Genomic DNA, 27596 nt, shown 5'->3' with positions numbered 1-27596 from the left:
CTGGAGGCAGGCAGATCCCCCTCTATGCTGAAAGTGTACCTAGCAGCCATATCTGCATGACATGTCCCCTAGAAAGGATGCCCTTCCTGAGTGGAGTCTAGACGTGGTATTGTAGGCTCTCACTAAGGCCCAATTTGAGCCTATACATTCTATAGAGTTGAAATATCTCTCTATGAAGACAGCCTTTTTACTAGCCATCACCTCTTCCAAGTGGGTTAGTGTGCTACAGGCTCTGTCGGTGCACAGTTCCTGTATGTGCGTTTGGGACAATGGAAACAGGGTATCATTACGCACAAACCCTGCTTTCCTCCCTAAAGTGATTACGGCTTTCCACCTGAATCAATCAGTGGAACTGGAGGCTTTCCACCCCCCTCCTTTTTCTTCAGAGATTGAATTCCCTCTACCCGGTTGTAAGTTTTACAGGATGTACATTTGTTTTTAATAAATAGTTTCATCATGTTTAACTAGCCTAAAAACACAGCACAGATCGGCTACTGTAGGTCAGTTATGGTCGAGCTATTTTAGATGGGGAAAAAGGGGGTTGAATATTATATTTAATGAAAATAGAAGCTCTTTTCACTAAAGATATTGTGTGTCTGATCCTTATGTGTGTGATTTATAATAAGTTAATACGTCGTGTGAAAGGTGTCTCTTATTGTATAAGAGACATCATTGTCATTGTGTAACTGCACTAGGTTCTTTATATTTATTTTCTCAAAGTTCTTAACATAAACATAACTGCTCAACATCATTAATTTTAAGGCCTAAACACAATTGTAGGGTTTCAGTTCAAGCATTGGTTTTAACAAAATATTCTCAGTTTACAGTCACCATGGTCAGTGCACATGAAACTGTGTAAAACAAATTATTTGTAATGGCAGGTCATACTTCTCACGAGCCAAGGTTGAACTCCAGTCGTAGATATGGCACATGAAGAATGGGTTTGTCGACACTAGCAGAGTCAATTACAGTTAGTGGTAGACATTATGGTCATCCATGTCCTCTTGATTTGGCTTCCTAGTGATGTGGTAGACTTTGGTTTCAACATAATGTCCATGTAGTTTGCATTCTCATTGTTACTGCATATAAAACTATTTGAAGCACTCAATGTGCAATGGCACGTTACACTTCTCACAAGCTTAGGTTGTACGACATCTCAAGAATCAATTACCTGAGTTGATTGGCCAGACTCAATTACCACTTTTGATAGTTCTGATCTTCTTTCATCTCCTTTTGGTCCCAAAGTGATGTAGTAGACTCTGTGCCATAGTCCGTTGGAAGTGCAGGAGGTCACAGTCACCACCTATGATCACTCTGTAGAACAGCCAACTGCTGACTAGGCAGACCACTTTTTCAAACTAATGGATATTCTGTAACGGGCAATCTGAAGATAGTGGAGTATGGGTAGATGCAACTTGGCTGTGTGATTCTGTCGTGATCATGCTTTTTCTTTTTCCAACATTTGACAATTACTTCTGAATATTTGTCTGCTAGGTTAGTTGCCACGGTACCAACATTGTTGTCATTCCACCTGACAAGCAGTTTCTCTCCTTAAGTCAGACCTTCTGAAGTTCCTCTGGGTGTCTTCTCAAATTCCTTCAATGGCCTGAAAGGGACATCATACAAACAAACCTGTCTCACTGTCCCAGAGCTTCGACATCCGTGCCTCCATGTGGTACAGATACCCAATTGAAGAGGTGAGACCAGAGTTTACATCCAAATTGGATTGGTTTACCTCTGATGAACTGTTTCAGCCCGTGATGTCCAAAGTACAGGATCATGCTTTCATCAACAGATAAACATTAATTGAACGACATGGTCTTGTAGGACTGGTTCTGTGACAACTGGCCTGACCTTGTAAAATGGGTTCCCAGTGGCTTTGGTATTATCCACAAGATGAATCGATGCCATGATTTTGTCAAGTGATTCCTGCGCTTAGCCTCAGTTACTGTATACTCACATTGTCCAGTGACTAAAACATGCACCTTCATGGAACACTGCTTTATCCAGATGCAAGAAGAATCCCATAGAACGTTAGGAGTTCATCCATTTTGAGGTTTAGTGGCTTGTCATTGGTCTGAGTTGAGTAACGATTTGACATTTTTATTGGGGTTTCTCTCAGTGATGGGGGATAAAGCATGAAGAAGACATCCATCAGCATTGGTCTGCTTCAAGCATTCTGCGGCGGTTGGTTCATATATCACATGTGCGAGAATACTGTTATCAGTTGGTCTTTTTGATTTCTTGAAGACCCAGCTCTTATTCTTTTTATATATATATATATATATAAATATAGTCATCGCCAATGATTTTTATCCGTTTTCTCCCCAATTTGGAATGCCCAATTATTATTTTTATCCCGGTTCACCGCTGCAACTCCCGTGCCAACTCCGAAACATGTCCTGCCAAGCCGTCTTTTTTCACGCTGCAGGTCTACACAGATCTCAGTGGCTTTACAGCAGACCCGCAGGTGCCCTATCAGCCACAGGAGTCGCTGGTGCGCGGTGAACCGAGGTGGCGATCGGTCAATTGTGCGCCAGCCCCTGGGAACTCCCGGCCACGATTGGCGATGGCATACCTGGACTTGAACCAGAGATCTCCAGGCTATAGGGTGCATCCTGCGCTCCAAGCGGAGAGCCTTTACTCAGGAGCCCCCACAGCCCTTATTCTTGACATTCTTTAGGTGCTCACATGTCTGTGGAAGGTGGTGTGGTTGTTGCTGGATGAGAACGAGACTTTCCAGATGTTTCCGCTTTCATTGTCATGGTATTGGACACAACTGAAGTTGATCTTCGGGTGGATGCTGTGGTCTTTGATTTAGTATGAGTAGGTCTAACTTCAACTGGCTGTGATGTCTTCAGTATCAGAACTGTAGCAGTGCAGGTGGTTTCATGGTCACATCTAGATCTATCATGTGCTGACAAAGACGATGACGCTCTGGTCTTTGGTTTTGTCCTAGTAGATTCAACTGACTGCACAATGGATGACTTTTGCTTCTTAGTTGTTGCAACAGTAGTGCACACATGATCACCTCCAGTGTTGTCTTCATCTGGTGGTGAGAGTGCAGGCTCTTCAGTTAATTCTGAAATATGCCGGCATTTGAGTTAAGGAGTCTTGCTGGCCAATGAGCAATTTCACCTGCATAATCCAAATCTGAACCATCGCTGTCACAATCACTTACTGTTTCAGCCTGGGGGATGATAGCTACACTACATGCAGCTTATGTCGGATCATATTGTATATCCAAAACCTCACTTAAAGTGAGCCTGGTCACAATTGTGACCGCTAATATTTTTGTACACATTGGAGACATCATGGACTAAAGATATTGATTCTGATAGTATCTATGTATGCTAGACCCTTTAAAGATTAAGGGGTAGATGTACTAAAGTGTTGCGTCTCTCACAATCGTTGCAAAAAGTGTAACGTGAAATGTACTAAAGCAGCGCAACGCTGTTAGCATAATTTTAACGAATGCTTTGCAGCCGCAGTTCTTGTTTGCGCTTTAGCCTTAAATTAATATGTAATTCTGAGCGTTCCTGCAGAAATTCGCAAAAACAGGGTGGAGATCAAAAATATTGCAATGAGATGTACTAAAGCTGCGGGCAACTGCAACACTTACAATTGCATCAATTTGTTAAGAACTTTTAAAAGCATGTTTTAAACAGTGGCAATTGTTGCTGGCATTTCCCAGTCTGCTTTTTCTCGTGTGTTGCCAGTTGTGCTCAATGCATTTTTGAGACGAACACCCAAGTACCTAATTTTCACTAAAGTTAGGGTGTGCTTACAAGCCTTGAAAACAAATTTCTATGACATTTCTGGTTTTCCCTGCGTGTTGGGAGCAATAGACTGCACACATGTGCCACTAACCCCTCCAGCTCATTCTGAGCATTTGTATAGGTCCATGATCTATTGTGTGTTTATTGTTTAGGCTAATAAACCAAGTTAAAAACGCCACATAATTTAGTTTCAATTTAAAATAATCTTTTATTCGCATTGTACACCAATGTCTACAATGCAGCAGCATGATTTATTTGGTGTTACCAGTAGACTAAAGTACAAAGAAAAGTAGGCCTATAATTTGATTTATAGGCCTACTGTACAGATTTATATTTTTACATAATGTAATGTATAGAGTATCCAAAACACATTAGTGTTATTTCAGCACAATGATTTATATTTAAAATACATCGAGAACTGTAAATGTATGTATGTGTGCGATTTTATTGTATTGTTTTTAAACATGTCCGGTTAAGCGAGGGGCTACTGTATGATTATGAAAAGCTTTTTGGGGATGAAGGTGGGGGACCCACTATAGAATCTAATGGATTAAACTGCCTTTCATTTTTTATATATAACAGTATTAAAATAGGTAAAATGAAGACTTAACAGAATGTATTGTAGAGGTGACGTTTACATTTAACAAAAACAATGTTATTGTGGCAGGGCAAGGAGTTTCTTAGTACATATGACAAAATGTGCACTTTGCAGATTGTCAAAACGAAAATGCAATTTGTGGCATGTTTGCGCTGCGACTGGCCCATCTTAGTACATCTACCACTAAGTCTACAAAGAAAACTGAAGTTTTGAAAAAAAAATCACATATTACTGTTTTTGGAAAGCTTCCAGGCTTCATGTTTCCTGCAGAGCACAACCAGGAAGTAAATGCACCTGGTCACGTGACCATTTGCACCAATGATATAAAACCATGCCAAACTTGATAATGCATTCTATTTGGACAACAAAAACAAAGAAACAAACAGGGCATGAGGACCAAAATAAAAGGTTTAAACAAAACAATACTGATGTCAAGCTGGGCATTCACCTTGCAGCGTGCCTTATCTAGTGCAGGTTTTCCCAATCCTGGTCCTGGGGACCCACTTTGTCTGCAGGTTTTCATTCCAACTGAGCTCTCAATTACTAGATTACCCCCTTAATTGAGCTGATATGTGTTTAATTAGACATTTTTACTTGTTTTCAGCTCAAACAATTGCAGATTTCAAGTTAGCTATAACATTTTATAAGTAACTTGAAGTCTGTAACTGTTTAAGAGCTGAAAACAATTAAAATATCTATTTAAACAAATTATCAGTTCAAATTCAAGTAACAATGTAATAATGTATGGGCATGTTTGTCTGTCAATTCAATAAATTGTTCATTTTCATTCTATTGGTGGATGTCTCCTTTCTGAAATATTAATTAAAATGCACTAAAGCAAATACAATCTTCAAGAGAACAAAGGTTAGGAGTGGGCTTATTACTGCAAAATAGCAACAGTAGTTGTTCCTGTAACTTTGATTAACTTCTCTTGCTGTGATGCTTCCGCCGTAGACTTAAAAAGAAGCAGACCTGTGAAACACCAAACTCATTTAACAGTGTATTCAAACAACCTCAGCAGCAGTGCAGTTTTATGGAAATTTAATGATGCCTTCATACTGGAAAAAGTGCATGCTGTTGATCTTGGGTATCCTAGTGTGTAAGTATCTTGTTACCTAATAAGAATGTTTTTTAAAACAATTTCTTAAGATTTTCACAGGGCTTTTTTGATGCTTTCAGCTCCACAAATTATTATATCAGTGACTTACTCATGTAAGTCTAAGTTTCAAAATATTCAATAATATTCTACCACACAGAACTTAAATTTATATAGTCAAATATTTAGATTTATGTCATCTTGTTTTCCATGTGTTGAATGGAGCAAACTATTGTATGTGATGTTTATATAAACATACCGTTTTTACATCGTCCTCAAGACTGAAAAATCCAGCCAATATTGTTTGTTTCAAAACAAAATAAAGTGGGATAATTCCTGCAGCACCACTCTTCTCTCTAGTAACCAGTATGCAATCATACTTTGAATTGAATAATCATATATTTAGTTTAGGTGCAACACATGCTTTATTGTTGTTTTCTCTTTTTCTACTCATGGCAATCAGTTTAGTCTAGCAGTCTAGCAATATCTAGCAGTCACAGTTATCAAAAGTGAATTATGTAAAAAAAAAAAAAATACCTACAAACAAACAAACAAACAAGCAAACACATAAATAATATAATATTACAAATACACTTGTCAGGATGATTAAAATAATCAGTAATATTATTCCTCGGAAAGAAAGTGTATTATATAGAGCCACCACATTTTCACCACAACAGGACATTTTGGCTGAATGCAGAGCTGGTCAGAAATATGTCAAATTAAAAATGTTAACAATGTGTTTTGAGCCATTTACCAAAATGAAAGACTCAAATATCAAAATGTGGTATAGAAATAGAACAGACCAACCAAGAGAAAGACACTCATTGCTGTTGTGGGGAAGTATTTAAAATTGCAAACACAATGCTTGGTTATATAATCAAAATAGGGTGATGGGGTTGTACTGTATAATAGTGAAACCACACTTTAAATACTGTGTTTAATTCTAGTCACCACATTACCAAAAGGAAAGTTTGGCCTTGGAGAGAGTCCAACTAAGAGCAAACAGTTATAATTAATAACATATTATTGTGTTATTCATGTGGATAAATGGTGACAATTACTTAAAAATGACATGTAAGACAAAAACAACATAAAATGTATTCCTACTTTGCTACAAAGCAGAATTGATATTATCATGGCTAACATTTAGGCACCTTTTTTGCCTTGTTTATGTGTACAGTAATCAATCAAAAACTAATGAATCAAAGTTTTTACTCCAGTACAATTTCACAATTTCTACTGTTAATATTATAAATGGTTTGGCAGGCGTGACGCTCAATTCTTAATTGTGAAGACGAAAAAAAAAGGTAAAAAAAAAAACGTACCCACTTTATTTTTTAAGAGTGTAAAATTGAGATTATATATATATATATATATATATATATATATATATATATATATATATATATATATAGTATTTTTAATTTCTTCACATTACTGTTTAGACATTACATTAGACACTGCGGTATGTCAAATTCGCGCCACAAAGGCCCTGTCCACACTACATAACCGATCTCGAGAACCGTACTCAAAACCACTCTAATTAATACAGCTCAAAGCGTCCACACTGAAGTACCGTTTCATGTTTAGTCAGGCTTAATGCGTCCACACACCATTAGAATAGTTCTGTTACAATTTCCAGCAGCGCAACGAACCATGGAAATTAATACGATAGTATCCCACCATGCACTGTATTTTATTTTAAAATAATGTGTTATGCCCCATATTAACAGCCGTCCATATTGCTAAAAAGAAATATAACAAGTATTGTGGAAAAAGTAAATCCGAACACACACACACAAGTAGGGCTTGAAGTTTTCAGGTTTTATTTTTAATCAGGTGAAGTCCCTTTAAACAAATTGAGCTGATTCTGTTTTATAATTAAACTCAGAAAAAGCTGTTAATTACAAAACAATCTTACCTTCATAACTTGCCTGAGACTAATTCTGGTCCTGCTTACGTAATTTGTTCATCCCCGATCCTACTTTTAACTTGCATTTCATTTTTGCAGTCGCCTAATTTAACGTTGTGTTTTTGTTATTTTCCCCACTAGTTTAACAGAGATGTCCTGACTGATTTTTTGAAGCATAAATATGAATACCTAGTGCGGAGTGTACACTGATAGCAAGTCCTTCAGACGCCTGCTCTGAGTATTTCGCCAAACATACCACAAAACATTTTGGGATATTGGAGGATACACAAAAAAATGTAGTTTGGTATTACAGCGTCCACACTTCTGATAAACCGCACTACCTGATGCGATCTAATTAGAACCGGACTCGAGACTACCTCCTGAGGTGGTCTCGAGTCCGGTTCTCGAGTACGGTATTAAATGCTGCGTTGTGTGGACGCAAACCGTATTTAGCATTTTTAAGCCGGCTTAAATGCAACTAATACGTTTTAAAGGCATAGTGTGGACAGGGCCAAAGACGTTTCTCATTAGTCAGTTTCCCAAGTTACTCTGTACTCTGGTTTACAGTGCAGCACTAACATGAAACGGAGAATAAACCAACCAATTACACATTTCTTTCTAAAGAAGCCAACTTTTGGCAAGAATCAATGTTAAGTGAATTTATCATTTATATTGTTGTTTTTCCCCTGCGCAATGTGATGTTTAGCTGCAATACGTTTTGATAAATCTTTTTTTTTTGTTTTAATGCCAGCACAGCAAAAATCCAAGTACCTGTTTTTATGATGACATTAAATGTGTAGCTAAACCGGGATAGCTAGATGTATGTTTTTTTTTTTCTCGTCACTTTAATTGGACAGTCAGCTCATCCAAGTATCACCTTACCTGCCATAGCATAGCGTTTTATTATAGCATAGTGTATTTGCATGTATAGCGACCCGACCTGTGCGCTAGGCAGCACCGGGACCTCTGCGACCGGTTTCCCCCGCCTGAAGTACTGTACTACTTCCTATCGTCCATTTATATTGACAAAAGAATATTAGAATTGTGTGACAAACTGTGTAAACGTTCAAAGGAGAGCTTACGTTCAGAGGTGGAAACATCACATTATTATTATTATTATTATTATTATTATTATTATTATTATTATTATTATTATTTTTGGTGAATACCTTGTCAAAGTACTATAGAGTTGTACACGAACAGCACCAGTCAGTGTCAGCAACAGTCCCAACAGTGTCAGCACCAGTCAGTGTCAACACCAGTCCCAGCAGTGTCAGCACCAGTCCCAGCAGTGTCAGCACCAGTCAGTGTCAGCACCAGTCCCAGTGTCAGCACCAGTCAGTGTCAGCAACAGTCCCAGCAGTGTCAGCACCAGTCCCAACAGTGTCAGCACCAGTCAGTGTCAACACCAGTCCCAACAGTGTCAGCACCAGTCCCAGCAGTGTCAGCACCAGTCCCAGTGTCAGCACCAGTCAGTGTCAGCAATAGTCCCAGCAGTGTCAGCACCAGTCCCAGTGTCAGCACCAGTCAGTGTCAGCAATAGTCCCAGCAGTGTCAGCACCAGTCACAGTGTCAGCACCAGTCAGTGTCAGCACCAGTCCCAGCAGTGTCAGAACCAGTCTCAGTGTCAGCACCAGTCACAGTGTCAGCACCAGTCAGTGTCAGCACTAGTCACAGTGTCAGCACCAGTCTTACCAGTCAGCAGCAGTTACCAGTCCCAGCAGTGTAAGGCAACTTAAGTAGCAGTGAACCAAATGCATGTTAATAAAGGCCATCTACTTATTAATACTGATGTTATATTCTTGTCCTTTTAAAATCACATATTTCTGACATTGTAAAAATGGTAATTTTAGGTTGCTGTGGTTTTGCTGGGAGACAATTAGTTTTAATCTTTGAAATAATATGGGTAATCAAATTTTAACATTAACATCATCATCCAAGGGACTTAATATTGCTTTGCAGTTTGCATGAACAGTCTCCAGGCTTTATAAGATGATAACTTTTACCTTTGTAACATGAACAGGATCTGTAAGAGATTTGTTCAACTTTTTTTTTTGCCTCAGTAAAAATCTAATCCTAGCTACGCCCGTTTGGCATTTGTTTTGTAACGTTATAAAGGAGTTTGCTTTTCTTTTCAATAAGAAAATGACAAATATGGTCTAATTTGTTCATTAAAAGTTTAATATTTAGATGTCTATAATAATCACATTTGATCTGAAAAATGCATATTCAACAGTATACAATGGCAAGTTCTACTTATCCTCCAAGTGTTTTTACTACTTATACTGACTGTTACACTACATTGGGCAGGGTTTTCAAAAAACAGTGTTATTGTATCAAACTTGTGGTATAGTAATGAGAGCTTTAGTGATTAAGTGATTTTCAAACTAAATGTGTTAATTAAATCCGTTAATGCTTTGAAATTGAGTCGATGAGGTTGTTAATGAACGCAGTTCTCGTTATAAAGCTTAATTGTCACAGGTCACTGTGGCAATGTGGTTTGCAGTGCTCAGGTGTAGTGGTGATGTGATTACGAAACAGAAGACAGACAACAAAGTTCACGATCCAAACAGGTTTTATTTTTGTAATCCTGTTCTGGCGACCACAAAGAATAATCCCAGGCAATACACAGCAATGTGTATTGCACTGTTTCAGAATAACGGGTTGCAGTCCCGAAATAAGACACAGTTTGTAATTAATGAAACACAGTATAACAAACACTAGACACTCACGGTAATATTTTACTCGTCCTTTAGTGTTCTCTTAACCATAAACAAAGGAATAGATCACCTAGCCACGTCCCCTTTTGTACCTTCAGTCATGCCCCCTTGGTTAGCGAGTGCAACAGTTTCTCTTCCAATCCATGGTTGCCACATTGCTTTCCCTCTGAAGCGATGACTTACTCTACTGCAGCTGTGCCCCCTTTATAGATGGCCAACTTCCACCTAACCCTGGAAATTAATTGTCAGGCCATCCAGTCCAGGGCACTCTGTTCCCTTTACACTGTGTACTCACAGGTCAGGAGGGAGATTTATCACCAAGAATCATTCTGTCTCTGTCACATATCCCACCGCTCAGAGTGGAGCCGAAGGAAAACTCGTCTGAATCTACTTTTCCCATTACTGCCCTCTCCCGGGAAATATAATTCACATTTTGGTGGTCTTTCTCTGCACGGTGAATCATATAATACCTGAAGGGCTGCAATGCCTGATACCACGAGTTATCCGGGCATTGCTGTCCTTCATTGTGCTTAACCACTTGAGTGCGGCGTGGTCTGTAATGAGATCGAATGAATGTCTCGGAGTGCACTGAAGCGGCGTGCGCACCAAGTACACCTAGCACCGAGTGTACCGAGCACCGAAACGCTATGCGCACCAAGGCACCAAAGCACCGTTCTTGAAAAAGAACAGAGCAGAAGGGAGAACACACTTTTTTTTTTGAAGCCCCAACGCACTGAGGTGGATGGGCCGAGGCAGCCAGTGTGGTCTACTCGATAGTGGGGCAGGCTAAGTACAGCTCAGATGGAGGAACACATGGCTGACTGACTGTTTATTTATTTTTGCCACAAGCTGTGCGAACGACAGCCGGCAGAGTCACTCAACGACGGGGCAGCAAGCCGAGCCCCGGAGGAGGAATGGTGTTCTCCCTGAAGGTGTAAGCTGAAAAACAACACACGCACACACCAATACTGCACAGGCAGTCACACTCATATGACGGACAGCCAAGAAAAGACGGTCTACGACACGAGCGAAGCAGGCTGTGAGAAAGAAAAGACACTCAAATGGAGCTGCTGATTCCACGAGAGTGGCAAGCCAGCTCTCAGCACGAATGCAAGGAAACTGTAGTCGACTCAGAGGATCTATTTCAAAACACACTCAGGTTAGTGACACAGATTACTTACCTTACCGTAGTTAGAGGCAAAAGAGGAAGTGAGGGAGGGGCCTATCGGCAGCTCTGACATAAAATGCTTTGGTCGCTGGGCCAAATTGCCAGATTGCTGCACTACCAGGCACAGTCTATCGCCTGGTCTCCCATTCCGCTCCCCCTGGTGAACCAGGCGTCTCTGCACAGTCGCTGGGGCCTCTCACAGGGGCCTATTCCAGCAGCCTGAGAGGGGAGCCCACAGCCACTGGAAATGGGCTGGTTCCTGATAATGCAGGGCCCCGTCCATGGCCCCAGCAGCAGCAGAGTGGCATTGCGGAGCACCATGACGTAGACAACAGGAGGCTGTGGTCGCAAGAGGAGCGGACTAGCAGCAGGCCAGTCGTCAAGTCGGGGCGGTTCAATGGAACTTCAGCTTGGGAGGCCTATCTGGCCAAGTGTTGCCTCTATAAATTACTTGACTGAAGGGAACAAAAATGGGTACCTGGCGTTGGCATTGGAGGGAGCAGCACTGAAGGTGCTGTTGGATCCAGACCCTGACAGCAGCCCTCGGCGCACAGGGGTGGTGGTCTCTTCACCTCCTCCCCCTTCTCAAAGTTGGAGCTGAAGGAGAGGCTCAACAACCGACGGCAGGCCTCAGAGGAGAAGCTGGGAGTGCTGGCTGCTGATATCTGCTACCTAGCCTGGAATGTATAACTGGTGCTTCCCACAGCGGTGCAAACCGTGATCAGAGACACATGTGTGCTGCTGACTGCGATGAAGAAGTCCCTGTCGAAGAACCGGTACAGCAGACCACCCCCCACCCGGAAAGAACAGCACTGCTGCTGTGGTGGGAAACCCAGACACCTGCGGACCCACTACCATATGACCGTGGAGACTGGTTCTGCTTCCCAGCTGGTAGGAAATGACAGCAAGTCGACTTAGATGGTGGACAGCTTACCCACACTCCTCCCCCCCTTTGTGATGACAACCATGGGCACCAGATCGCTTCTGTGGGCTGGATCGGTCAGGGTGAGAACCTGCACGCACCCTGCCAGCTAAATGGGGTCCAGTGAAAAGCTCTAGTCCCCCTTCAGCCTGGCACAGCCAGGCCTGCTTCCTCACCACCAACACCCTGACCACTGGTCAAGCATGAAGCAGTGGAGGCATTATAACAGAATTGGTGGTGACAGGGTGTGATAGAGCCCTCAGACAGCCTTTGGATCGACATGGCTGTGTTGGTAAAGAAGAAGGATGTTGGCCTGCACTGTGTGGACTATTGCAAGTTTAACCCTTTGTGGTCCTATGTCAGACCAGGTCCGACATTACAATTTTCCCTTTCCAGTCTGACCCTGTCCGACATCATCAAAAAGACTTAAAGCATAGGACTCTAGTCGTTTTTTCTCTGGAAAAAGCCGAGAAAACCATTCAATGGCCAAGTGAGAGCGATAGGAGCCGAGAGAAACCGAAAAAAAGGGGGGAGGATCTGAGCAATACACATAGCCCCAGCACCACAGAGATAACATGGACATAAACAAACAAGATGGCTGCTTCCGCATCCAGCGCTCAAAGAATATCACAGACATTTACAGAGCTTTTTGAGATGTTATATTAATAAAATAATGACTTGGATCAAGGACTACGGCAGTTATAGGTGATGCCATTCTGACTGTTTAATGCCCCTGCAACTTTCGAGTGCCTAATAGAGCGTGTGTTCTTCTCAGTTCCTCGGATGGCGTAAGTCATCTACCTAGATGACCTGATGGTGCACGCTCCAACATTCCAAGGAGTGTTGGAAAACTAGAGATCCACAAGACCCGCACCACCCTGCTCCATCCCCAGAGCAATGGTCTTGTGGAGTACTTGAAATTGGACCTGTTCACCCAGCTGGCAATTGCCCACAACTGGCACCAGCGAGACTGGAACCAGCATCTGCCCCTGGTGTTCATGGCCTACCGGATTGCTGTCCAGGAATTCACGGGGTTCAAACCGACGGTGTAAATGTTCGGCAGGGAGCTGCGCACCCCAGTGTCCTGCTGTTCGGGGCACCGCTACACCTGGATGCCCCCAAGTGACCAAGTGACAGCTCCAAGTGACCCTGGGAGATCACCCACAAGTTTGCTCGGACACACATCGCAGAGGCTGAAGCAGGCATACAACACTCAGGGCTGGTTGTACTAAAGAGATCAGATTCCATGACTGGAGCTGGATCATAAGAAGGTGTTATACTGTGGGTGATCTGAGATATGAAGGTGATCTGAGATATGGCCTCAACAACTATGCAAGTCTTCAGGGATGAGGAGTGGAGGAGTTCCAAGGATTCAGCAATCTCCAAACAACAGAGTATACGATATGCAGGACTTGTGCAGGGCAGACCAAGAGGCGAAGAGGCTTTTTTAAAGGAGCTTACGTATACATAGAAGGACAGATTATCCCGCGACGGACAGTAAACAATGATGGAAGTGTAGGGGCACAGAGGAGAGTTGATTTTTGAAAGCTGAATACATTGTCCTTGCTGCAGCTGATCCATTTTTGAAATTCGAAGGAATGAGGTTCAGGTCACTGCAGCGGATACCTAGAATAGGAAAGCTGGAAATAGAAGGAACTATACATTCGGAGCATCTCAAAAACCCCAAAATACTGTTAGCATATGATTTCCATAGTTAAATCATCAAATGGAGAAAAGCAGCCTTGGTGGAGAAAGTTGCCTAGAATGACTATAGAGATAGGCAGGCAAGCAGGTGGAGCCGAAGAGCACTTGGAAATTCCTCGCAAGAGGAAACAAACAACTGGGATTTATAGTATTGTTGGAGAAGCGAAAGACATTGACTGAAATTGGTATTGAATTCCTGACAAATAGGATTTGATAGTAGCTGGTGCCAGATGTAAAGATTATTTTGCATGAACTATGAAAGCCATGATCCAATTCTGGTTAAATGGAGTTGGATTAATCCTGCTTTGGGAACAGAAAGTCAATAGGTGATCCAGCCTGTGAAATAAGAGAGGTGATGGAAGTAGGAGTGCTACAGCCATGTATGCGTGCGCTGTATTGAGTAGTCTGGTGATAGAGGTTCAATTGAATATTAGCTGGCTGAACAGGGATGTCACTACTGGAGTTGGCAGAGCTGTAGGGACCAGACTAAAATCTGGAAATCACCTTAGTAATTGCATAATAACAGGTGAACTGGAATGATAATATGAACTGTAGATTTGTTTTTGCACTTGAAAAGTATTCATTTCTTTGATCAAAGATGACCCTATATATGTGCTGCTGCAACAGTTGGGTATATTTGAAGAGTTGTGGATTTTAGATGCAGTAATAGGTTTTCAATTTCTAGTGACAAAAAAATAAAATAAAATAAAATAAATAAATAATAGAAAACCATTAATTGTTAATGAGAGCCAACCACATTTAGTTGTTTTTTCTAGCTTCTGATGAAATATTAATGTAGGAATACATTTTTTTTGCTGTTGATGAAAGAGCAAGTAAATCAAAATATGAAATGTCCAACCTTGGGGAAAATGCGAATTACAAATTAAAATGGTCCCGCAAAGAGAGCAGTGCGTGTTTTTTGATCTGAATGTTCTGAATAGGGGAACGAATATAGTTGAGTTTAGATACAGAGTGCATGCTTAAAACATCCAGTGCCAGTATGATTCCTAGAAACTGCAGAGGCTAAACAGATCGTTTCCATCACTAGATCTTGAGAGATTAAAGTATTTGAGAAAGGTAAAAATGGCAAACAAGGAGAGGTAGATGATGGCTCTTACACAGGCGAAGATGTGTTGAAGAACAGATATCACATATTACTGATGTTGGATTCCAGATAAGTAGACTTTGATAGTGAAAGCTTCCTTGGAATGAACACTAAAAGGCGAGAATCCAATCTTGATTGAAAGGGGATGAGGAAATCCATTTTAGATCAGAAATTGTTGAGAAAAGTACTCCAGCCAGTGGTGTAGGGTGATCTAGTTGAAGGGTGAGAGTAGATGCCATGTATCATGGGCTGAATCCAGGAGATTACTAAGGAGAGATTTAGTTGAATAGATGATTTGATTGTGAAGCTTCCAGAGGCGTTGGATGAGCTGCAGACTTTACGATTGAATCTGGATATCTGTATCTGAGCTAACGCACCAGCCATGTTATTATGAGTACTGGGAATGTAGTGTCTTGAATAAAGAAACTGAAATACATATTAGACGACAGAGAAGTCGCATTACCAGTGAGATGGAGGACCAGTCAAGAGGGCTGAAGTGAAATAAATTCTACCAATGTTGGGGCAGATTTAGGCAGATTGATACAAAGTGTTCTGAGGTTGCTGCAAGATGTAGATTTGCTGCAAAGCCTGTTAACTGATTGGGAACAGTCTATGAATGCATTATCCATCGTGAGGTAACAGAATGCTTTCAATTATATTAATAGTTCTTCAGTCTGCTGGCAGCTCCACACATTAATTATTAGCCTTTTAAAATAAACCATTTCAAACCAAGCTGCAGATAATAATTATTTGATTAGAAAATACAGGGTTTCCTTACACAAGGATATAGATACTGTAGCTTAAACACACAATTTATACTACCCTCTAGTGGTTACGATTAAACATGCATGAAGGCAAGAGGGTAAACTACGAGAATGCGTTGTAAAACACAAAACCAAGCAAATTTCGCCATGAATAAGATTGCTGTATTGGCATCTGCAATGGCGGGAAAGTAAACAGAATTGGTAATACTGATAATAAGTGATTCCAGGCAATTGTGCACTGAAGAGCATCGTTTGAGAGCTGAATTAAAGCTTGCTGTCTTGAGATATTATAAAAGGGAAGAAAGATAAGTGTGCTACTGGATCTTGTAACGCAGACTGCGAGTAAAATGTGGACGGCTTGAACCAGCTGCGGGAGCGGCACTACTACTGCTTGAGTACCGGATTGCAACAGAAAAGAAAATACCTTTTTCGAACAGAGCTTTCAGGATTCTGTGAACGTGCCAATCTTTACAAAGACGTGCTGGACATGCACGCCAAGGAAGATTGCTCTAGCGGTCAGAATACTAGATACATTTCCTGCATGATTGAGTACTGTACCACTGTGACTAATATGGAAGGTTGGCGTTGTGCGGAGTCGAAGAGTCGCTATGTTGGTAGGATAAAACAGAATACTGGGCAGATTTCTTTAGCCATTTCATCTGCTGGATTTGGAAGAGGGGACGCCATCATCAGAGATTTGCTGATTCTAGAAAGAAAACTCACCTGCAGCATGTGGGTACTATTGTAGGTAGTTAATATATTCTTAAGAGCAATAAATTAAAGGACCTCCAAAAACTGTAGGGGATAAAGAGATACCTTCGATAGTCAAGATCTCGGTGGGACCTCTACAATAAACAGTGTCCTATTATAATGTACAAACCCGTTTTTAATATCACTCTCTGAAAATGATGGCGGATTTACACATTACAACAAGCCAAAAATAGACCACATTCCAGATTGTTCAAAGTTCATAAATCGTGTTTGTTCAACATGAGCGAATGACTCAATACTGGGAATCTCCTCTTAGAAAGATGGTATTTATTAAGCATGCAACAATATGTTTGAAAATCACACAAAACAGTTACACAATTAAAGTCACATTAAAAGCATTACAATGAGAACTAAGGTTTAAAACAACAATTTACCAACAAAATACTAGTACATACTGACACAACAAGGGGTCACACAATACCTGAATAGATATTTAAGAGTATTGTTACCTAGCCTGAAAAGCAGTTCTGTTACCTTGTGTTTCTCCGAGTGTCAGGGCCCCCAACCTTGATGGATAAATACTGAGAGCTGAGGGCTCCAGGTGCAGTCTTGTAGTTTCTTAGAGTCTGAGCGAGCAGGGATCAGCAGCCAGTCTGGGGCTAAAGCAGGTCTGGATAGCGCTGGGCTCAGATTAAGGGGGCAAACGTAGCGGAGTAGAGCTGGGGACTCAGATTAGAGGGCAAGCATAGGGGGGCAGAGCTGGGGACGTAGAGTTGGGGACCAACGCAGGTCTGGGGCAAGCGTAGCGGAGTAGAACTGGGGACAAGGAGCTGGGCTAAAAGCAGGGGGTTTTATACTTTTCAAACAAAGAGATTAATTGAATTTCCCGCTGCATGCTCCGATTGGCTATTTTGTAGCGAATGGGCTTGCAATCTTGATTGATTGCTCCCCCCTTCCTCTTGTCTGATTAGTTCATTATCATAATCTGGAAAGGGGAAACTTTTAAAACGTGCATAACTTTTGCTAAATAATTCAGATTTTATTCTGAATTCCCGTTATTTTTACCATAAGAAATTACATTTCTTTAGACATCAAACATGTCTGGTTGCGACTTTGGTTGGACATTGCAAACAGTTTAATTCTCTTAGGGATTTATTACCTGGGTTATTCTATACTTGTTAGGCAATTTAAGAATAAAACGTTTGCATCTTGTACTCATAGTGGTATTAAATCAACATGATGTGAAATTTGTCTTAAATCTCTAAATCTTTAAGCTACTTTTCTCTCTTTCAGACTCCTCTGCTAAACCACCTCTCTCTCACTAGACAGGTTAATTAAATCACAGAGACGGGTTTGATTAGCCTTTTGTTTCCTGAGTGCCTGGTGCATTCAAGGTGTTAGGTTGATCGTTATCTCTAGGCAAAGCTAGACAAATTAGATTAGAGTTCATTCAATGTAGATTCCTGATACAATATCATAAGAACATAACATAAGAAAGTCCATGACATTTGCAATATATTTGAGATGACAATGTCTATAGAACCTACAAGCAATTTTCTTCTGTATTCCAAATAGTCGATTTAGATGTGGATCTGTAGTGATACATGAAATGAAAAAACGCAGGACGACTACGTGTAGGTGGCTAAGCATTAAATAGAGTAGATTTAATTGATAGAAGAAGATGATAGGGTTCAGGGGGCCTATCTCCACCCCCTGAACCACACAATATAATATGCAACAAATTATATATAACTCCTAAAGACAGGTATAAACTAGTTGTCCTGCAGTCACAAATAGACACACTATATTACGCAAAAGCAAAAGCTTAGAAAAAACAAAGACAAAGCAAAATATCAATAGTATCTCTTAATATTAATAATCAAGTAACCAATGACTCCTCTAAAATCTGCAAAGACATTTTTAACTTTTATAAGGATTTATACTTGTAAAAGATTTATGTGTATTCCAGTGGTTAAAGAAAAGGGCTTGTAACCAGGGAGTCCCCGGTTCAAATCCTGGCTCACTCACTGACCTAGAGCAAGTCACTGTGCTCTGTCAAAAGTGACTCTGCAGCTGATGCATAGTTCACACACCCTAGTCTCTGTAAGTCGCCTTGGATAAAGGTGTCTGCTAAATACAGAAATCATAATAATAATAATAATAAATGTCTTTATTCCAAAAATTAATGAGTTGTATAAAAATATCACTGATTCTGAAATTGAGGTAAAGGAATTGGACAAAGCTTTATATCACTTACCAAATGGTAAATCCTTGGGCCCAGATGATTTATAAACACATTTGGAATGAATTAAGGGAACCTTTGTTTAAGGTATTTAAAGAATGTATTGCAGAAAACACCTTGGCTTGTTCAATGAAGCAAGGACTGATAACTTTAACCCTAAAGCCGGGCAGGATAATTGGTGTCCATTAACTTTATTATGTACCAAATACAAGTTATTCGCTCACATATTCTGTAACAGATTCAAAACTGGTATATCAAGAATCATTAGTGAATCCCAGTCTGGTTTTATAAAAGGTAGACATATTCAAAATCCAATTAGTCTGGTGTTAGATATGATGGATTACTGTTAATTAAAGATGTTGGGTTGTGTAGAGGTGATGCAGTGCTCAAGACAATTTCCAAACAACAAAGTATTGGTGAAATGGTGGTTTATTTGTAAATCCAATGTCACTTGACAACAGCAAATAAATGGAGGACTGGCAATACACAACAATGTGTATTGTGCAGTTAAATAAACACGAGGTTCAGTCCCGAACTAATAGACACAGTATTTAAACACACACAGAACACAAACACAATCATAAGTCCAGAGTGAGTGCTAAAGAGTAAGTGGTGAAATACAATTTATTCAGTGAGTACGAGTGCAGTGAAGTCCGGGTTGGGTGCTGGCCTTAAGCGACAGCTCCCGGATGTGTTAGCCGTCTATAAAAGACAAACAGTACAATTAACATGGCAAACAAAACAAACACGAAGCACTCCCGGTACAAAACACTGTCCTTCAGCGGTTCTTTCGCAACCATAACAAAGGAACAGTTCACATTGTCACATCCTCTTTTATACCGCCAGTCACGCCCCCTTGGTTAGTGAGTGGAATCGTTTTCCTCCAATGCGCGATTGCCACATCGCTTCCCGTCTGGTGTACTGTGACTCTGCCCCCTTTCTAGATGGCCGACTTCCACCTTTCCCTGGAATTAATTGCCAAACCATCCAGTCCGGGGCACACTGTTCCTTTTACACAGTGTCCTCACAGGTCAAGAGGAAGATTTGTAACTCGGATTCATTTTTCACAGTCTTTGACACCATAGAACTTTGGAGTCTTTGGATTTGGGGAAAAATGTATAAAGATAATTAAACTCATGTATAACTATTAATAGTTCAATGTCCATGGTTAATGGAACTTCTTCTCGATTTAACATTTTAAGAGGTGTAATAGGCAAGGTTGTCCAATTTACCCTATTTTACATATTGTTGCTGCAGAATGATTGGAAATTTAATAAAAAACTCAGCTGAGGTAAAAGGTATGGATGTATTAAAAAACGTTTATATTATAAGCCAATTTGCAGATGACATTGCAATTCTAACAATCAAAAAAGTCAAAATATTTTCTAAAGCTACAGGCTTAATGCTTAACATAAAAAAATGTGAACTGATGTCACTTCATAGATGTGAATTAGACTCAATTGAATCTATTCCTATTAAGAATTAAATAAAATATCTCAGAATTATTCTTCAAGAAAAAAAGAAGGTCATATTCAAATGCTTTTGGAGAATTTTTACTTAAATTTGCTTTTAAGGTTTCAAAAATTCATTTTAAGCTTTTCATCTAATATAAACAATCCTTACTAAACTGGAAACATTTATTTTGCATAACTTCACACCTAAATTAAATTCTTTGGAAATAATAAGTCACTATTTTAATGATTGGTTTGATAGGCAGGTTATCTTTGATAAAGATCAAATCAAACATCACTCAAACAATAGCTGAAGATGAATTCTAGCCTACAGTGGGAATGTTCCAATATTGAAATACAATTCATAAATAAATACATCTATACACACTAACAATTAATATATAAGCAAAATATGCTTATATTAAATATTTTTCATAAAAAGCTTTCAGGTTTCATTAGAGGAATTTAACAGTGAATTCTTCTGTCCTCATTCAGTCAGGTCGGTCCATTTTACAATATCTAATATAACCACACTTTGTTAAACATATAATGACACTTGCACTACATTCAAGGTTGATGTAAATATTGGAAGGTAATTATAACATATCATATTTTATGTCAACAGGTATTAAATATTGCAATCAAACTGAATATGTTGTTCAGATTGGAGACAATGTGAGTATTACATGTAACCAAACAGGCAATGGAATACTCTGGTTCAAACAATATCCAAATCAACGGCCAATTCTGCTTGACCCGAAAATGAAGGATCATGAATACTTTAATGATGGAAGATTATTAACAATGAAAAACATAAAGTTGGAAGACTCTGCAACATATTACTGTGGTAAACGAGAAAATACTGAGTACACATTTGGAAACATAACATATATTAAAATAAAAGGTAAGTATTTTTCTCAGTTTCAGTATTATTTTAGTAACGCCCTGGAGATCTATGGACCTCTTAATTAAAACATTATGCACCCATTGTGACCAGTTACCAATCTAAGTGCCTGGATTAAGCACTGTGGCAGTGTGCTCCGCCCCTGTGTGCATTTCTGTGTTGTATGTTGCATGTTATTATTATTATTATTTATTTCTTAGCAGATGCCCTTATCCAGGGCGACTTACAATCGTAAGCAAATACATTAAGTGTTACAATACAAGTAATACAATAAGAGCAAGAAATACAATAACTATTGTTCAAGCAAAGTACAAGTGTGACAAAGCACAATTCAATAATACAGCAGATAATAGTGATAGTTACATCAGGATATAATTAAATACAAAATACTACAGGTTAAACACTTGGCAGATTACAGTATTCTGAAGTACAGGATTAAATGCAGTAAAATAGGGGGAAGATAAGAGCAAAATAAAGCACATTTAAATGAAGGGTGATAGTGTCCCAGGATACAAACAGAGGAGTTCTACAGGTGCTGTTTGAAGAGGTGAGTGTTAAGGAGGCACCGGAATGTGGTCAGGGACTGGGCAGTCCTGACATCTGTAGGTGTGTTAATGTTGATGTATAGAGATGGATGCACGGGATATAAAGGGGTGTGTGCAGCACGAGTTATTTAAAATGTATAATTGTATTTAGGCACGAGGATTGCACATCACTTCACAGGCATTTAAAGTATTTAATATGTGAGCACGAGGTTGCACATAATTAATTCACGTGCTGGGATTCAAGTGAATAATTAATTAGTAATTGAATCCCGGCACAACAGTATATATAGATGCACATTTCATTCACTCAGGATTGTGTGTTCAGGGCGAAGGAATGGGAGAGAGTGAGGAGATAAATTAATAGTAAGCAATTGCTACGTGGTACATTGTTTAGTATTCGTTCCTGTTTGTCAGTGTCATCATTTAATTTCATCCATCCTGTCTGTGTGTGTTTCCTTTCCGGAGTCTGACTTCATCACTCAGCCAGCCGTGTGACAAGCACACAATTTTGTTATTGCAGAAATAAGAACATTATCAACTTGCAGGTGACTTCCGTTAGCAGGAAGTATGATCACTTCCCTTTTAACACCCACATCCCTGCATTTTTTACCCAATTTTTAAAACAATAATTTGACCCATTATCAATAACCACATAGTTTATGCTTTGTAAATGTATTGACAATAGTAAATAGCAAAGAAAAATTCAACTGAAAATATTTTAGCTCACTAAAACTGCGTATTTAGCATACCATTTATATAAATTGAATACACCCCTTTGTATGCAAGTGCTGTGTGACTGAATTAAAAAAAATATATTATTTTTATTTTAACAGGCATGGACCAATTGAATAAAAGACGTCATAACTCTTTACAAAGTGCTACTGTAGGAGAAAGCCTGAATCTTACATGCCCAATGAATCGTGGTGATGTAGTATGGTACAAACAATCTGGCAATGGTCCTCCAGTTGCATTGATAACTTTGTTCTATAAAACAGCTCTACCTCTGCCTGTTTATCACAATGTGTTTGGTGATCACTCTTTGAAGAGCTTCAGATTACAAGATACCAGTATTTTAAATATCAGAGACATAACAAAAGATGACAATGGAACATATTACTGTACCAGAAGAGTACAAGGAAATATTCATTTTGAAAATGGAACAGAGGTTATAGTAGCAGGTAAGAATGTTTTAAGAAAAGGTACATAGAATATTATTACAAGTAGTATTGGATAACAAGGTTTCCATTCTCTAGCATAATGGAACATTGTTATTAATTTCAATTGATCTGACGTCATAGTCGTGTGTATAATAGACAGTAGTGCAAAGCTGAGGTCCTGGCTAAAGAGTAAGAGGTAGATCCCCTCATAAAGATGAAAGCATCACCCTATATAAAAAAGAGTGTACTATATTTTTAGTCATACTTATATAATAATAAAAAACATACACTGCTGTGCAAAAGTCTTCTACTCTGCATTTTTCGCATCTCAATCGTGGATTGTTTATCTGACCCTGACGTGCCTTACATCAATTTAAAGGAATTTTTAATGGCCTTCCTAATGATATATAAAAAACGTTTTACTTTTTTTTTTTTTGGTTGCTTCTCTCGCTGTCTATGCACAGTTCACCCCGAGTTGCCATGACCACAAGTTCTTGATGACCCTGATAAACGAGAACCAAAGAACGCTAAACGACAAGCCTGGCCTCCCCCACCCAAACCAAACAGCATCATCAACAGTCAAAGCTGCCACAACAGCAAAAAACACCAGTGGAGGACCAGAGTAAACCGCTGATGCTCACAACATCGATATACATTGTAACTCCTGAATGTGTCGAAGACTTTTGCACAGCAGTGTATTCACATATGACACATATAATGGACACTGCAGTTTATTTCAAAATAGATGATAAGACTGTATCGAAACTATTCAAAGATAGAAGGCTAAAATGTGTAATACTGCTAAGCAATACTCATATATAGCCAGCTGTTCTGACCTCAGCCCATCCTACTAATGCAGTGGTTATACTTACTATATGGCAGATTTTAGGTTTTTGGCTTTGTAATAAAAGTAAATGTTCAGTGCTATTATGGTTTATCAGGCTGCATGATTAATTCAAAATACCATATCTGTACAAAAACACTGATTTATATTATTTATCTTTTTTCCCAAATAGTGCCAGATTCAAGTCACCGTATTTGTTCATTCTATTGGAGCCTACTGCCTTCTGTCATTGGATCAATCTATATGTCACAGTGATGGGAAGCATAAACCAAAAATGAAGGGTTAAAATGTATTCCCAGTATGACATTTTACTTAAACTTAAAGAGTAAGCAGCGGGGTTCCAAAAAATATAATGTTAATAAAGCAATAGATTCACTCGTGTAGCAGGTCTCTGCGCATGGAAACCACATTTTCACAATTTGGTTTTTACAGATCATTCATACAGTATGGCCAGATTCAGTAATATAATACAGTTTTGTACCAAATATCAAGACAGTGGCTGCGATTCTCAATGGCAAGTTTTAGTATTTTGCCTTTTTTAAAAAAATTATTTTCAACACCCATCACATGTGATTTAATTCTCCCCCCTGATTCAAAGAATGGTTTTATGTTATATAAAATATTTTGTTTGCCTTGATTTGTTATTGTTTACTTCTGTTTTATCATACTTTTTTGAATTTCTTGATTAAATTTTGGTGAGTTTGTGCCCTATGAATAATGTGCTTTTTCACATCTCAATTTATAGATCAAATTAATTTTTATTTTAGCTGTTTATATACTGAACACACCAAGGCCTCAAACACTTAGAGAATAGACCCTTAAATTTAAAATGGCAACTTTTTGATGGTACTTACTCAACCAACTCTGATTTATCAATTAGACCTAAATAAACTTGCTTGCAATGGAAATACAGTTAATTTACATATCAAACCCCCCCCCCCCCCCTCCCAATTACTTTGCAAGACATCGGGTGAAAAGCCCGGTTTACTCAAGTAAAATAAACTGAGTGAACAGAAACTCCAAAAAGCATGTTACACAAGACATTTTTCTTGTGTAAATGTCTCAAGTTAAAAAAAAAAAAACTTGCATGGAAAACCCATTATTGTGGGCAATAATCCTACGCTGTCAGTGCACTAGTGCAGCCATTTTAAACAGAGCTTTGAAACAGACTTCATGAATGTCATGCACATCAAATAGCTACATTTATTAAAAACCTTTGCTCTCCTGGGGCCGGTTTTTAAAAATTTATAATCTGGGTAAAAGTGATCCGGATTTTGTAACTCTATATTTTGTGATCAACATTACTTTTATCTGGATAGTTTTGATCTGGTTTTTTAGAAAATGTCAATTCTGGATTACATTTATCCATATTATAAATAAGTAATCTCGATCACAAAATATAGGATTACAAAATCCAGATCACTTTTATCCAGATTACAGGTTTTGAAAAACTGGCCCCAGGATATCACGTTTACAAGGGGGTCCTGGGGGGAGAGAAGCCACACACAATCCAGTTACAGCTCTCTTACTAAACATTACAAATACATTTACACTCACAGCATAAAAGCAGCAAATCAAATATCAACATTTACACCTAAATATTACAAACAGTCTGTTTTCTAAGCTTTTCTATATGTAAATCTCTGTTTTGCACATTCCTTTTTTATTGGGTGAATATGCTTTAGTTATGTAAGATCTCAAAAAACAATGTCGACTAACCTCTTTTAATTCAGAGGTTAATTAAACTTTGTCAGACATATTTCAATAGTCGTATGTATCAGTGAAAACGTAGTTTTCTTTTGTCATTGCATCAAAGCATAAAGGGTTCAAATGTATTCCTAGTCTGAAACATGTTTTTACTTACACTAGAACATTAACTTCTTTTCTTCCTGTGTTTCTTCACCTTTACTTATTGAATTAGTTACTTGCTAAATTATGGTTTCATTGAAATTAGTTTGTTTTCTTTCTCTTTTTTTTTTTTACAATGCCTTTGCATTAGGAAATTAAATATATAATATGGGAAGGAACAAGTGTTTTGTTTTTTTTTTTCGATTTTTTAAAAATAAATATTTATTTATTTTTAAATGTAACATGTGTGGAGTGTTTCTTTAAAAATACAATTTGTTTTTTACAGATCATTCATACAGCATGGCCAGATTCAGTAATATAATACAGTTTTGTACCAAATATTAAGACAGTGGCTGCGATTCTCAATGGCAACTTTTAGTATTTTGACTTTTTAAAAAAAAATATTTTCAACACATCACAGGTGATTTTAATTCTCCTCCCTGATTCAAAGAGTGGTTTTATGTTATATAAAATATTTTTGTCTGCCTTGGTTTGTTATTGTTTACTTCTGTTTTATGATACTTTTTTGACTTTCTTAATTTAAATTTTGTTGAGTTTGTGCCCTATGAATAATGTGCTTTTTCACATCTCATTAATTTTTATTTTAGCTGTTCATATACTGAACACACCAAGGCCTCCAATATATTGTGAAAAGTGTTGAATTTAAATCAAGGGAAGTAATATTAAAACTTTACAATGCATTAGTAAGACCTTATCTAGAATATTGTGTTAAGTTCTGGTCACCTCGTTACAAAAAGGATATTGCTGCTCTAGAAAGAGTGCAAAGAAGAGAGACCAGAATTATCCCGGGTTTAATAATATTCTCCCGTGTATAACCACAAAAGTGCAGCAAAGAGAGGGATTATGGATAAATGATTCCTTTACCGGTACTAAATCAAGACTCTCTAGAATGTGCCTCATAAGGTATTCTTAGGACCTTTTCACAAGGTGAACTTTACCAACCTTACTCATTTTAACTATTTAAAATCACTTCAGTGCGTGTGCTTTTGCAAAAGTTACAGAAATACATACATATTAAGGTCTACTGAACTGCAAGATGAGCACACTATTCACTTGTTCACAGCTGCAGATAAGAATAAAAAGCAAAAACAAGTAGAAACTATTGCACATAGTCACCGTATATGGTTTCAACAATGCAAGAAAAAGGTTTCCTGTCACAGACAGCAATACATTCTGGTTAGATTGTTATTTCCTTTAACCTACTTATAAATGTAAGAATCAACATTTCTTGGTACAATGTGGCTTGTGCTTCCGATTCTGACATTTTCAACAGTGCTATTCTCATAAAGCAGTGAGGAGGTGTTGCTAAATTCCTTGCTAGATTTGCACCTAGATTATCAGATTGGTGCAACACAGTGTTTTTAATCAGTACTCTTGAAACTACTTAACTTACATACTACTTAAGTTAATAATTACAATGACCAGCAAAAGTAAGAAGCAGATAACTGTGTTTTTAAAATGTCAATGTTAAAAGATTGGTAAGGCTGTGCTGATACTCACATTTTTCTGAGTAATTGCCTTTAAGAAGTGTTTGTCAGCAGTTTTTAAATAAATCAAAATACATTATTTTTTGTACTTCTCTCTCTCACATACCTCCTTTCTATAAACCCACCCCGTTCAGCAAATGCAGCAGGTTTTTATACATGTGACCGTCTCCAGATTAGTAATAAATTAATCAATCTGGAGATGGCCACATTCTGCACGAGTTTAGAGGGATGGGGTTTTAACCCCATCCATGCTGCCAAACAGTAACAAACAAAACATCATATTTTAAATGAACACAAACCAGTACATTTAAATTATAACAATACATTTATTTTTTAAATCCTATACAACTACAACAATGTGCAGTGCAAGGAGTTGCAAACCAGCAGCTATGAGCTGTAACACATCTGAGGCCTAGGCCCAGCTGCAATCCAGCAGCAAGCATCACCGGCTGCTTTCACATTGACTGATCCACAGTTGAACGGCATCTGGTATTGTCTATCAAATTATTATTATTTTTTTAACTATCTATTTTATTATTGTATTTTTCTAAACTCCTCTCCTATCTGTTATCGCCTCCCATCATGGGTTCTGATACGTGTGCATTAAGCTGTAAG

General features: G+C 38.7%; 1 long non-coding RNA gene across 1 annotated transcript; it reads left to right on the top strand.

Annotated features, from left to right (window-relative positions):
- Positions 1 to 5347: 5347 nt before the first annotated feature.
- On the top strand, positions 5348 to 25593 carry LOC117406736 (uncharacterized). Its single transcript, XR_004544985.3, has 4 exons — positions 5348 to 5476; positions 20801 to 21079; positions 22458 to 22802; positions 23798 to 25593. It is a non-coding gene; the product is annotated as an uncharacterized LOC117406736 (long non-coding RNA).
- The last annotated feature ends 2003 nt before the right edge of the window (positions 25594 to 27596 follow it).

The sequence above is a fragment of the Acipenser ruthenus genome, chromosome 8 (assembly GCF_902713425.1).
Source record: "Acipenser ruthenus chromosome 8, fAciRut3.2 maternal haplotype, whole genome shotgun sequence".
Lineage (NCBI taxonomy): Eukaryota > Metazoa > Chordata > Actinopteri > Acipenseriformes > Acipenseridae > Acipenser > Acipenser ruthenus.
The sequence above is the reverse complement of the archived record's forward strand: the minus strand, read 5'-3'. Positions and strand labels throughout refer to the sequence as shown.